We start from the raw sequence: 12,941 nt of genomic DNA, 5'->3' as shown, positions 1-12,941 counted from the left end.
CAACGGAGATTTTGGTACTAGGTTCAGTTTTCTCTCCAAGTTCTGGTTCAGGAATTAACCGTTTTCTTCACATTTTGGCACTGCACTACCTTTGGAATTTCCTGCAGTATTTTTTTTTTTAATCCTTCTCTTGCCTTTTATGGCAAGAGTATTGTCTAGTGGGAACAGAGCTCTCAAGAAGATCATCTGTATCCTCCAACTCATTCTTCTTCACTGACTTTATCCTGCAGTTGGAAATGAGATTTGTCCCTCCTGTTTTCTCCCCACTTTTCTTTCCTTCTCATTTTCCTTCACAGCTAGCAAAAAGAAAGCAGGAAAGTTCAGTGAAGACGCAACTTTTGAAAAGGAAAGTAGGTTGGAGTAAGAGTTGCCCATTATTAAATTATCCAGAGGACCCAAATATTCCTAAACACAAAAGGTCATCACAGTTGTAGGGCAAAAAAAACCGCAGCTTGCACATCAAGCCATGAAAGTAACTGTTGAGGTTTCCTTTTCAGTCTTGTCACCTGGAAGAGAAAATTATTCCCTTTATTTTGCCAAACAGACAGGAGGCAAACAGCACCTGCCATTCCTGACTGAACTGCAAAATCAAAATTGACAAATCCTGGAGGAGGAAGCTACTATTATAAAGCCAGGCACGACTGCTAATGCTACCTTGACTTCCTCAGCTCATACCTGCTGCTGCTGCTCAACAGCCCCTGAGGCTCAAGTGAAATTACTCTGGATTCCGAGACAAGCCAAGAAAGGGAATGATAATTTTGTCATTAAAAAAAAAGAAAAAAAAAGAGAGTAATACAGAAAACTAGCTAGCATTGTAGGTTTTGTGCTGTGATAAAGAAGCAGAGGAAGTAGACTGTGTTAAAATTCAGAATGCTTCTTGAAAATAGCAGCAATATTATTCATGACAGTTAAATAAAAAAAGAAAGGTGTGACAGAAAGTTAAGGTCAGGGCTGAAAAAACAAAGGTTAAATATAACAGTGGTCCCCAATATTTTTTCCTTTTTAATTTTTCATAAAAATAATAAAAATTATTATTGAAAGAAGTTATTTTACTCTCTGCACAGAAATAAAACAAAACCTGCAAACTTAAATCCTTTTCCAATTCCTCTTAAAACACTGCAACAATGACACTAATTCTAAAGGACACTTTGCGGACTTATTCTGTGGCTATATATATATGTATGTGTATATATACATACACACCCACATATGACTGCATGTGCATGGGTGTACATATACATATAGCAAAATAATTTATTAATTACAGCAGTCCCCATTTCAGAATGGAAGGACTGCTTTAAGAAATCTGGACATTTTAAGAAAAAAAAAGAAGAAATGGTATATCATAATTCATGCCTTTAACGCTTATCCTCCATTGTCACGGAGTGGTTTGATTTGGGGAAGAGCAAGCACTTCTCTGAAGTTTAAGAGTATGTTTATAGAAGTATCCTAAATTTCTTATGCTCTACCTGGGTTGGCTTTAGATTAAAAATCCAAGCTGGCCTTCTGTCACGGTTTAAAGCTGGGCCGGCTTTAACTGTAACTTGCAATATATCACTGTGAAAGAGAAGCATGAAAAGCACGGCCATGCAAGTTAAGAATGGCATGTTTAGACTTCCTCTTGCTCTCAAGGGTTTGAGGACCTTGAAGCAAGAGTTTGAGACCTGAAGCATTAATATTCTGTCCATGAATGTGCAAAGCTCAGTTTTTGCTGAATTCACAAAATTAACCAAGTAACTTTAAAGCAGAGTCCAAAGCTGAAAATTTTCATGTAGCTTCAAGTCCTTGTAGCTCAGCCAATTTTCACCCATAGAGGAGGTTCTATGCAGTTACACAGAATCAACCAGGTTGGAAGAGACCTCTGGGATCATCGAGTCCAACCGTTGCCCTGACACCACCTTGTCAACTAGACCAGGGCACTAAGTGCCATGTCCAGTCTTTTCTTAAACACATCCAGAGATGGTGACTCCATCACCTAAAGTTCACAGAAGCTCAAACTGATCTGCTTTTTTACAATTTGCAAATGGAAAAGAGAAGTTAAAGTTTTACAAAAGGTAACATTTCAAACTCTACAAATACAACACTTTTAACAGAAATGTTAAAGATGTCATAGAATCAAACTATTAGAGCAAAACACATACTAAAGTAGAAATTATCTGCCATTTCAGAGAAGGAGTTAAGCCTAGGCGCAAACTACCTACTTCGGGCCCATTGCCTTCCCTCTATCAATGCTGAGGTGTGTCTCATACACTTTGGCATAAGGGAAATGTATTTCCTAAGTCTTGTGAGAGGTATGTAACAGAGGGGACACCAAATGTCAAATCATACATTAACCGTATAATGCAGAAGGGATCCATAGTACAGGCTGTAGCTGGGGAATGCATCTTTCATCGGGTTGTGTCTTTCCAGCACAAAGCATATTCTCAAGGTATTTCTAGGGCTTTGGAGTCTTCCCTCACAACACACTTCACCAAGCCAGTTACTGTGGATTTGTATTTCATCCTCCAGATTAAAGGGAACTTAGTAAGCATGGAGTAATTTTACCATTTTTCTCCCTTTCTAATTATTCTTATGATGTTGCATCTAGGTAGCAAAGGGTTAAGGGAGTGGCTCATGTGCTTGTATCTTTACATATGATATAACTGAGGTACATTTATACATTCTCTTTCCTAGGCTTAGCATAACGAAATAAGAGAACTATTTTATGACTAGAGTGTTACTTTTAGATTGTTTTTAACTTGAGATCTTTACTCAGTAAAAATTTTTCCTTGGTAAAATTCAACACTGTCTATTGTCTGCTTGGTTAAACTAAGAAATGATGAACAACATCTAAAAAACTCTTCTGCCTTTAAAATAGTGCAAAAGCACTAGGACCTCCTTTTTACCCAGATATTCCTGGCTTGCAAAAACCGGAGGAAAAAAAAATGGATCTGTGACATGAAAATTTGTGGCTGTAAGTGAAGTGCAAGAAGTTTATTTTGAGTTCTTAGTTGTCTCCAGTCTCTAAACCCTTCTACATACTGGAAATTTATTTGGTAAGAGAGAATAGATTCTTGGACTTTTTTGTTTGTTTTTTCCCTCGTGGGTTGAAGCTGTACAGCTACATAACTCTGGGTCTCCCTGGACTTTCTTTTTTCAGGTGTACTTTGAAATGGGGAGCCAGAGGGGTTTTACACTTTCTTTCTGGATTTGGGTAGTTTTCAGAGGAAACTGGCTGCCTGTCTCAGTACTACCACTATCAAATAAAAATTTCATTAGTTATAGAAATGGAGTATTAGTAAAACAGCAGTTGGGGTCTTGGAAGGTTACACAAATGTAAGGATGAAGAAGCAGCAGGTATACTGGAGTCCTTTCTGCCTTCATTCTTTTCCTTGACTGAGAGTCAATTTTTGAAGAGGGGAAAAAGGACTGAAAGGTGAGAATGAAGAATTTGTTATAGCAGTAAAATAGGATGCTATGTATATTTTTTATGTCATTATTCTGTGATTAGTGTAGATGGGTTTGTAGCTGTTATTCCTATTATCAATTTATTAATCTAGAAGTTAGGATAGCAAATGATACTGGATATCTACTGTTTACCATAGTTTCCTGTTCATATTTCACATAAATTACATTTTATTAAATTGATGTTCACTTTGGCTGCAGTAATGCCTTACTATATTAAAAAGCAAACCCAGACTCACAAAGGCAAATAAGAAGGCTCCTAACAATTATAATTAAACAAGTTAATTTCTTCCAGAATTCACTCAGACTGTCTTTGAAGTCCAGTAATACCTGATTGCCATTTTCATTTAGTGTAAAAAAAAAAGCTTAATATTTTCTGTGAAGTAAAAGTAGTTGTTCCCACTAGCAAAATTTTGCTTGACTAAACTCAAAGGAAGCCATCTTTCCAACAGCCAGCCCCACAATCTGCAGAAGCATATTAGCCCTCATAAAAAGTCGTTAACATTTATAGATAAACTCTAAAGAGAGAAACCAGTGTGTACATATAATAAAAGAAAATGAATGAAACCTTTTATCTCTACATAAAAATCCTTTGCATGCCAATGGGAGTTTGCAGAAGAGAAGAATAATATTCAACAAATGAATGACAGGTACAAAAAGTGTTCAGAAAGAAGGGGACCAGAAATGTTCAGGAGGACTGAAAGACTAATTTCTTCCTTTAAGCTATAACCAATTTTGAAAAACAGGAGGTATTATTTATTGCCAGAATTAAGACCCAGATTCTCAAAGCTATATATGCACCAATTCACAAATCAATAAGCATGCTTCTAAATCAAAGGCAAGCAGATGCCTGGATGAGAACTAAACAATTAAAATACTCATCAGGACCTGGCCTTAATGTGCTTTCTAAGTGTTATCCAGAGGTCTGGGTGGGGCCAGGCCTGATGCACCCTCCCCGCTGCCCTTGGACAGGGTTTGGCCTCTGCGACAGGTCCAGCCTGGCCTCAGCTCAGTGCCCCATGGGTAAAGCGGGGAAACTGCGTGGTGATGGGCGGAGGAAGACATTTATGGAAAGTGCCGTGAGAAGCCAGGATTTGTCCCCTTGCTCTGGGCACTGCCTTTTAGCCCTGGTCATTGTCCCCAGTCTGTCCTTGGGCCCTACTGAATCAGGCACCACCTCAACCCTTTCCCACTTAATTCCAGGGACTGACTTCCCAAGTGGACCTGGGGCCTGTGGTGGCACCTGGGGATGGCCAGGCTGTGGCTGACCCCAATCACTGTCCCCAGTCCAGCATGGCTCTCCTTGCTCATGGCTGCAGAATGGGTCTGGTCAGGAAGGCAGGGCACTACACTACCCCACAGCCCTACAAACCTCACCAGGCTACCCCAGCCAGGTTGCACCCTGGAAGGTAGATCTGGAGGAGAACTCCGGTGTCAGGAGCCAGGCCTTTCTCACATGGGTCCAGACCTGAACAAAAGCCAAGACTTAAACCATACTGAACAGGATTTGCCATTGTCTGTGCTGACAATCATCGTCAGGACCACAGTTCACAGTACGATATGACTAGCCGCATTTCGATTTGGAAGGAAGCCCAGCAGAGAGAAGACCGAAATAATAGCAGTCAGTAGCATTAAACATGGCAGAGAGGTCTATCTGAAGAAGTATGGATGTGATTGACTCTCTTTTCTAAGGACAGAAAAAAGTAATTCAGCAAAACAACAAGCTTTGCTTCACTATTGTGCTCTAGACTGAGAGGACCCTAGGATACCGCAAATGACAGCTGGTTCTGGTGACTGCCTCAATAGCTTCTAACCATAAAATACAATAAGTAAACTAGGGCAGCAGTGAGAAAAAACTCACCAAGGCCCTTGCCTTCCCCAGAAATGAGTTGAGAATAAAGAAAGGAAAGATTTAGATTCCAGTTTATATTGTCAGTCAGTTGTTTTGTTTACCTTGAATAAACCCTTTCTTGCTAGATTTGACTGCTCAGGAAAGTGCAGTCAGACAATCCAGGAAACTGAAGTCTTTTATGTACACACCCTGGGACACAAAATTATTGCTGTGGGTGAACTGCTGCAGTACTGGCCCATTAAGGAGAAGATTACGAATCTGAAATCAAAGAGAACCTTTCATGGTTCTGTATGTGTCTTCTATTATTTTTCCAGTTGTTAGCACTTTAAAAAGATAAGAGCAAGTTTAATATAATTTTTCCAGCATATGGCTACCAGCACAGCAGTTATTTTTAAATTTACCCTAATGTCTGTACCAACTTTGTTTCAGTGCTGACATACTACAATACCTATGCTATGTTATTACTGGGACTCTAGAGTTGAGAGGCTCTCAGTTGTGTCTAATTCTGGGCCTGGATAGGGGCTGTGCTATGGATAAATTTGCATTAGGGATTGGAGTGAAGCCAACAAAATTCACTTTACCCGTGACATAAATCAGATTCAAAACCAGTTCTGTATGTAACCTTTAGAGAATTGGTTCCTTCCTGGTAAAATTATGATGCTATATAACAAATTATATTCATTTATGCTTCAAGGCAGATTGAAGCTCTATGTTTCAGTTATATAACATTTTTGAGCTCTTCTATGTCTGGGATTAAATTTATAATCTGTAGTATAAACTAATTAAAAATAATTTAAAACAACATATCTTGGAGGTTTTCTGAGTGTGACAGTTAGTCCTGGTAGAAGTCAGGCTTGATAGACCAGACACATTTGAAGCCTGCGCCTAACGTAAACCATCACCGTGTAGAAATGATTAGTGATCTGCTTATCTATAGACAGCTAATCAGCAGTTTGCAAAGTAGAAATACCCTTCTCAAGTTGCCTCTATTTTTTTTTCCTCTTCTGCCCAACATATCCATTTTTGTTACAATAATTAATTTCTACTGTAAAGGGCCACTAGGTACCGCTTTAGGTAAACAACTCAATTCACCTAGGCTCTGACTTAGAGCAGGCCATCTGTGACAACACTAACAAATTGTGCATGAAATTGATTTAATCTATATTTGAGACACAATTTGTTCTGCAGAACGTTGTGTGTGCTGTTCTCTCATGTTTTTATTTCATTTGCTATTCTGTGGCCTGCTTTGCTGTAATTTACTACAATAATTTCAATTTTCTTGTCAGAAGAACACCACTCAATTTCTTCTGAGGTTGTTTTTCTGTCCACTTTTGTGTTTACCAAGGACAACAAAAATATCTGAACTAAGATGTCCTTTATGACCCTTTCTATCTCAACCACTCTCAGACATGAAGTTGTCCACTTACAATTTTGCTCCATCCATAGAACACATCCAGTAGGGCTCTCTGTTGTTCTCAAATAAAACTCATCATTGTCAACAAGAAGATACCTATCAGCTTTAGTTGGTACTAGTTCTGGACTTCTCTGCCACTGTATACTTGGTATGGAACTAAGTCCTCAGATGAATAACATGAGACAGAGTATCCCGTGGAGAGGAGAACATTGCATTTTCAGCATTCATGTGTTCCAGTAACAAGAACTGATGAAATATGAACCATGTGCCATGCATATATCTTGTGTTTTCCTCCTGGACAACAGTTCTTGTGTTCTACTGCTGCTCTCAATGGTAAGTGTAAAGTAAATTCTCCTGCTACCAAGTGTGTAATATCTGTCTTTGTAAATGGAGTCACTGATACTAGATTAATCCCACAAAGTGGTTGTTAGTTTGAGCATGAGATTAAATTTAATCTAAGGGTTTTATACTCTGCTAATCCTGAAATTTAAAAAATATTTAAAACATGCATACACACACATATATATAAATATTTTAAAAAATTTACATAACTTACTTCTGCTACCGTGGACAGGAAGGAATTCACATGTTTTAATAACAAAGCTGTAAAATAATCCAATGTCACAAAAAAGAAATTGGAACATAGATAAAATCAGAAGTTCCAGAAAACATGAACCTCAATGCAACATAGCTGTTTAAATAAGTTCATGGCAGATCCTCTTCTAAAGTCTCATAGTACCTCACAGCTCTTATTTGCAGGCAATTTATTTGCTTCTGGAAAAGTCTGAACCATATGTTAAAGAATATAGGAAAACTGGCACAACTGCTACCCTGACTATTTTATATATGAAGGCATATTTGCCTTCATATATTGCCAGTTCAGTTGCCTTCAATATACTTGTGAGCATTTTTGATGGAGCCACCAATAGATAAGTAACTGTTTGGATGCTTTTACAATAACAAGTCTGTCTCAAATCTACTTTGAGATTTAATCAAAGTAGATATATTAAAAAAAAAAATGTATATCTCAAAATAAAAACTTATGTTTGATTCCTGATTTAATTTTTTAACTTTAAGAAAAACTTCTGTAAATTTTACTATTTTATTGAGAATTATCGGCTTAAATAAACCAGACTAATGTCTTCTAATATTTGTACTTTCACATTGGACACTGGTGAAATGATAAATTTGAGGCTCGAAAACACCTTTTTGCTTGTAGTTACATTGCTGGGACTGACAGATACTTTTTCCTAGTTGCTAAACCTTAAGTTTGACGTTTTTATGACATCCTCCAAATCTGTTTTTCTCCTTATTGAGTTGTGGCTTCTCCACCGATAAATCAAGAATTGGTCCAATGCTTTTGGGGACTTTCCTTTATCTACATATCTTTGTCTTTTTTACAGTCTTTAAGAAGTCATTCACTGATCCTTCAAGGTCAGATATGCTCAGTATTATTTCTGTAACACTGACTCTTGTCCATGCTCTGGTTAAATTAAATGTTGCTTTGACTTTGTGTTCTGGCAGTTTTGGTTAATCCATAATATGCAGGAGAGGAAGTTTAATGTTCCAAATATGAATTTCTTATTTTTTCCACTAATTTCAATACAATTCAACCAAATATATAATGTGCCAAATCAGCATTGTTGCCAGTCCATGTTCCATAAGAGCCATCCATATTATATTAGTTATACCTTTCTGTCACTTCATCAGGCTTCATAGAATTTCTTTTGATAGCTTTTAATTCTTCTTCCATTGGGCAAGAAACATGTTTTGGGGAAGCCATAACTAGCAGTCATCACTCACATCAATGATAATTTAACTGTCTGCTCTGTAATCAAAAGTTGTTTTCTAATCTTTCTCTCTCTTACAAATTTTTTTGAAATGCTGTTTTTCTTGTGCAAACATCTTCAGAAACTGTATGCCTCCTTCCAATGAGTTTTTGTCTGAATACTTAGGCTTACAGGAAGAACAGTAACTTCTCTGCTTGTTAATCAAAGGAATCAAACCATTCTTTTTATTCACAGCACCTTTTGATCTCCTTTCATTTTTAATTTGTTTTTCCTCTAAATTCATTTTTCTTATGCTTAAATACTAACTTCACTGTTTTCTCCTGTTTGCTACATGAAGTTATAATATATTTTCTTTATATTTTCCTACTGTAGGACTTTATAGTTGCTGGATTTTGTATTTCCCTTTTTTTTTGTTTTTTTTTTTTGTTTTTTTTTTTTTAATGTGTGTATACACACATGCATACATATATATATGCATACACATGTATACTGAAAATAAGAATGCTGAACCTTTAGTTTAACCAGTAAACCTTGTTTTCCATACTACTCATTTCTGGTTCAGTAGGTAGGATAGAAATACGGTTACCTTTTTATATGGGTTCAAATAAAAATACCATTCTGATTCAGCAGTCTAGTTCCTATTTGATTCCAGTTCAATTCCAGCCCCACCTCCTCGCCCCCCACTGCCAATTACAGCTCACCTTAAATGTGCTTTCCCCTCTGAAATACCTGGTTGACATGGTTGGGTTCAGTGCTTTCAATGTGAGGCAGAAAGCTTCACTAACCTTTCATAATACTGCTAGCAGATCTGAGTCGGAAAATGTTGATTGCTTACTTGTTTTGGTACATTTCTGCAGTTGAAACTTGGAACATGATAAATCCCTGAAGCTTGCACTAGCAGCAGCAAAAAAAAAAAACTGAAGAAGGGGAAAGTAAAGAGAGAAAGTGACTGGTAGAGCAAGGGAGTTCTGAAGGCATGCATTAAATATTAGCTGATATATATTTGCAAATGCTTCTCATGAGTTCACCCATGTGGCTAATCCTGATGTATTGACTTTAAAGTTCCCCATGAATGCATTTTTTAATCTAAAGCAAAATCTCACATCAAAAAAGCTCTTTTATTTAGAATGTGAGAAAGTTTCTCTTTGTTCTAAAATAAAACTCTTAGCCTTTCCCTATTTGCTTTACCTCCCGACCTCAAGAAATATTAATTTCTGAAAAACTGTTCAGGAGCTGCATAGGAAGCTTTCTGGCTATGTTTCAACAATGTGACAGTGTTCAAATGTTGCAGTGGCTCTGCACTGTGTTTCAACAGCTGAATATATTACGTACCATACATGAAAGGTAGAGTTGTTATTCAAGCCGAAATATCATCTTCTTCTGTTGACATAACTAAACACATCTTAGAGTATATGTCTATTTTTCTAGCATACATCCAGACTATTTTTATTCCAAACACAATGAGGCAGACTTCAAGCAATGGAGGCGAGAGTGTTGTTTCAGGTCATTAGAAGCATATGTATCTCTCAGACCCACTGTCATTACAGCACATACTCCTTTGGCTCCTTATGTTTGATGCTCTTTTTTTGGTGTTAAAATATCTACCTTCTGGTAAGCTTACAATTCTGGAGGTTCTTTTCCTTTTGCCTGAATTTTTCTTCTGTCTCTACATATATTTTTCAGCCCTTTCATCCATCAGTATGCTGCCCCTTCTGTTTTCTTCAGTTTCCATGTCTGTATACTTTGCTGAAGAACTTTTTCTTCTTTCCCTTCTATTCTTTCTATTTCAGTATGAGTGCTTCTCCCTTCCCACCCACTCTCTATTTTTATTGATTTTGTTCTCCATTTGTCACCCACATATCCACTACACCAATGCATTTTTGCCACTTTATTACCACTCAGCTGTGCAGTAAAATCCCTAGCATTCTGACTCAATTAGTGAATACACCAGGTAATACTGGTGAGAGAACTTACGCTACATTTCATTAGTTCCCTTGAAAATGGGAACTGACAAGCAAGGATAACAGAACTTACGGATTGGTGAAAAGATCCAGGACAACATAGCCTGGTCCTCAATAGTTTCTGTATCAGTCGCTGCAAACAGACAGAGTTTAAAACATTTTCATAGCCTGCTAAGTAATTGAGACTGAATTGTTCTGGAAGCTGGGATAATTTCACTTCTGGGAGGGCTGAAACAACCAGTATTTCTATCTTCCTCCCTCATAAAACAATCTGTTCCAGACATTCCCCAGTTCATCATCGTCTTCCTAGGAGGGTTTCTAAAAAGAAATATTGAAAGGTTTTCCCTGAATTTTCTGTTGAGCAGGTGGGCTGTAGGATGGTTTTTGTTTTATAGATATATTTTGGATTGTTTGTGAAAGCTGTTTGTTACCATGCCATCTGATGGACAATTTCTCAATGTGCTGTCATGAGTAGAGCATCTGCTCTCACCACAATGTTTCTTCTAACCTGAATAGGCCTAGGAGAAATTCGTCATTGCAGTGTATTATTCATGCTGATAAAAAAGTTTGCGAAGTTACCTTTATTTCAAAAGGTAAAATGGTGATATTGTCTGCTCAAGGGCTCCTTTATGTTTTTGTACTCGTATTTATCACTGTTTCCTGATATATCTTTTCCCCTAAAGAAATTAACACATGTGCTAGTCTTCCAGACCTCAGAATAAAACAATTAAAAGAAATTATTTCTGTTCCTTATATCACCGTGTTCTGATGAAGATTCTTCAGTACTTGTTCTCCTTCATTTGATGTAGTTGGAAGGCTTAAGTGTGGTAAGCTTACTAATTAAAGCACAGAAATGGTAGCACATTACCAGTCGCTGCTAGAAACTGTACTGCAGGTGATGATCTTTGATACGGAGCCAGGCAAACAACAATACACAAATACTTCATTTCTTCTTCACATATTCCTAGAGAAATAATTTTTTTGGCGGGGGGGGAGGGGGGGCGAGTAGGGAGTTTAATCACATAACATTTTAATACCTGGCAGCCTTCTAAAATTTCATCTAGGGTAGGGAGGAATAATTTACAGAATCACAGAATAGTTTAGGTTGGAAGTGCCTCTTGAAATCATCTAGTACAACCCTTTGCTCAAGCAGCGTCAGCTAGATCAGATTGTCCAGGACAGTGAACACTTAGAGGCTCCACAACTTCTCTAGGCAACCTGTTCCAGTGCTTGACCAACCTCACAGTAAGAGTTTTCTTATGTTCAGGTAGAATTTCATGTGGTTTAATTTGTGTCCATTGCCTCTTGTCTTGTCTCTGGATACCAATAAGAAGAGTCTGTCTCCCTCATGTGATTTCCCTCCCATTAGGTATTTATTCACATTGATAAGATCCCCCTGAGCCTTATCTTCTCCAGACTGATGAGGCTCAGCTCTCTGATTCTCCTTATATGAAAGATGCTCTAGTCCCTTAATCATCTAGGTGGCCCTGTGCTGGACTTGCTCCAGTAAGTTCCATCTGGATTTTCCATAGCTCTAGATCACACTGGTCTGCAGGCAAACTATTATTCCTTCCAAAACCATTACATGAGGAACTTGATAGCTGCGCAATATTTTTTTTTTTTATTTTCTATCAAAAAATTATGCAGATATAGATCAATGATTTTGAAGCATTCAAGCCCAAGTCTTGTAACTACATATACAAGCTTATAAAGATATCACAGTTAATAACATTCCTTTCAATACTATTAGATAAACAGCAAAATACTAAAAAGAACTATATATCACTGCACACTGAATGATTTTTGCAGTTCTTTGCCAGTGAACTTCATATTTGGTATCCTTAATTTGACAGTGCTTTTATAATCAGCTTTGAATTAATTTTAGATACTAAATTCTGCACTGACCTCCTATAAGCAAATTTCTGTGCTCAGATAAAGCTTATACAGTCTTCTGAAGCTGCTTGTAAAACTAGATCCACTGTCTTTAATAGACTGGCACCTGTAAATGCAACCTCAGGCACAACTGGAGAGCGCTTTACAGAGCATGTGGTGTCCTGTGCACTCTAACAGACCTTCGTGCCACAAGGCAGCTTAAAATGCCATGAGGCACTCCCAGACAAACCACATGTATGTTGCCTGTGGGCTGTCTACAGGCTATCATCGCAGCAGACAGGTGAATGTTTCAGGCAAAGTGCCATACTTACTTTCTCTTTCAGAGTGAAACCACTAGTGGGATTCTGCCCAAGTACAGGGTCTGCCAGAACGACAACTCATAGTAAGTACAGGATATAAATAACTACATTAGACATGATACATTAGGGATCTTTTCAAATCCCATATGAGTAAAAGACTCAGTGCTCTCACATATAAAGAAACAAAACACAGTCTTGTCAACTATCAAGATTTTAACATGAGGCTCATGGTGTTTGTAGATTTTCTTAAAAACCTCAAGTCCCAGAGACTGGTCTTTTATGGACATT

Source organism: Nyctibius grandis, chromosome 2, assembly GCF_013368605.1.
Source record: "Nyctibius grandis isolate bNycGra1 chromosome 2, bNycGra1.pri, whole genome shotgun sequence".
Lineage (NCBI taxonomy): Eukaryota > Metazoa > Chordata > Aves > Nyctibiiformes > Nyctibiidae > Nyctibius > Nyctibius grandis.
Note: the sequence above shows the minus strand (reverse complement) of the source record.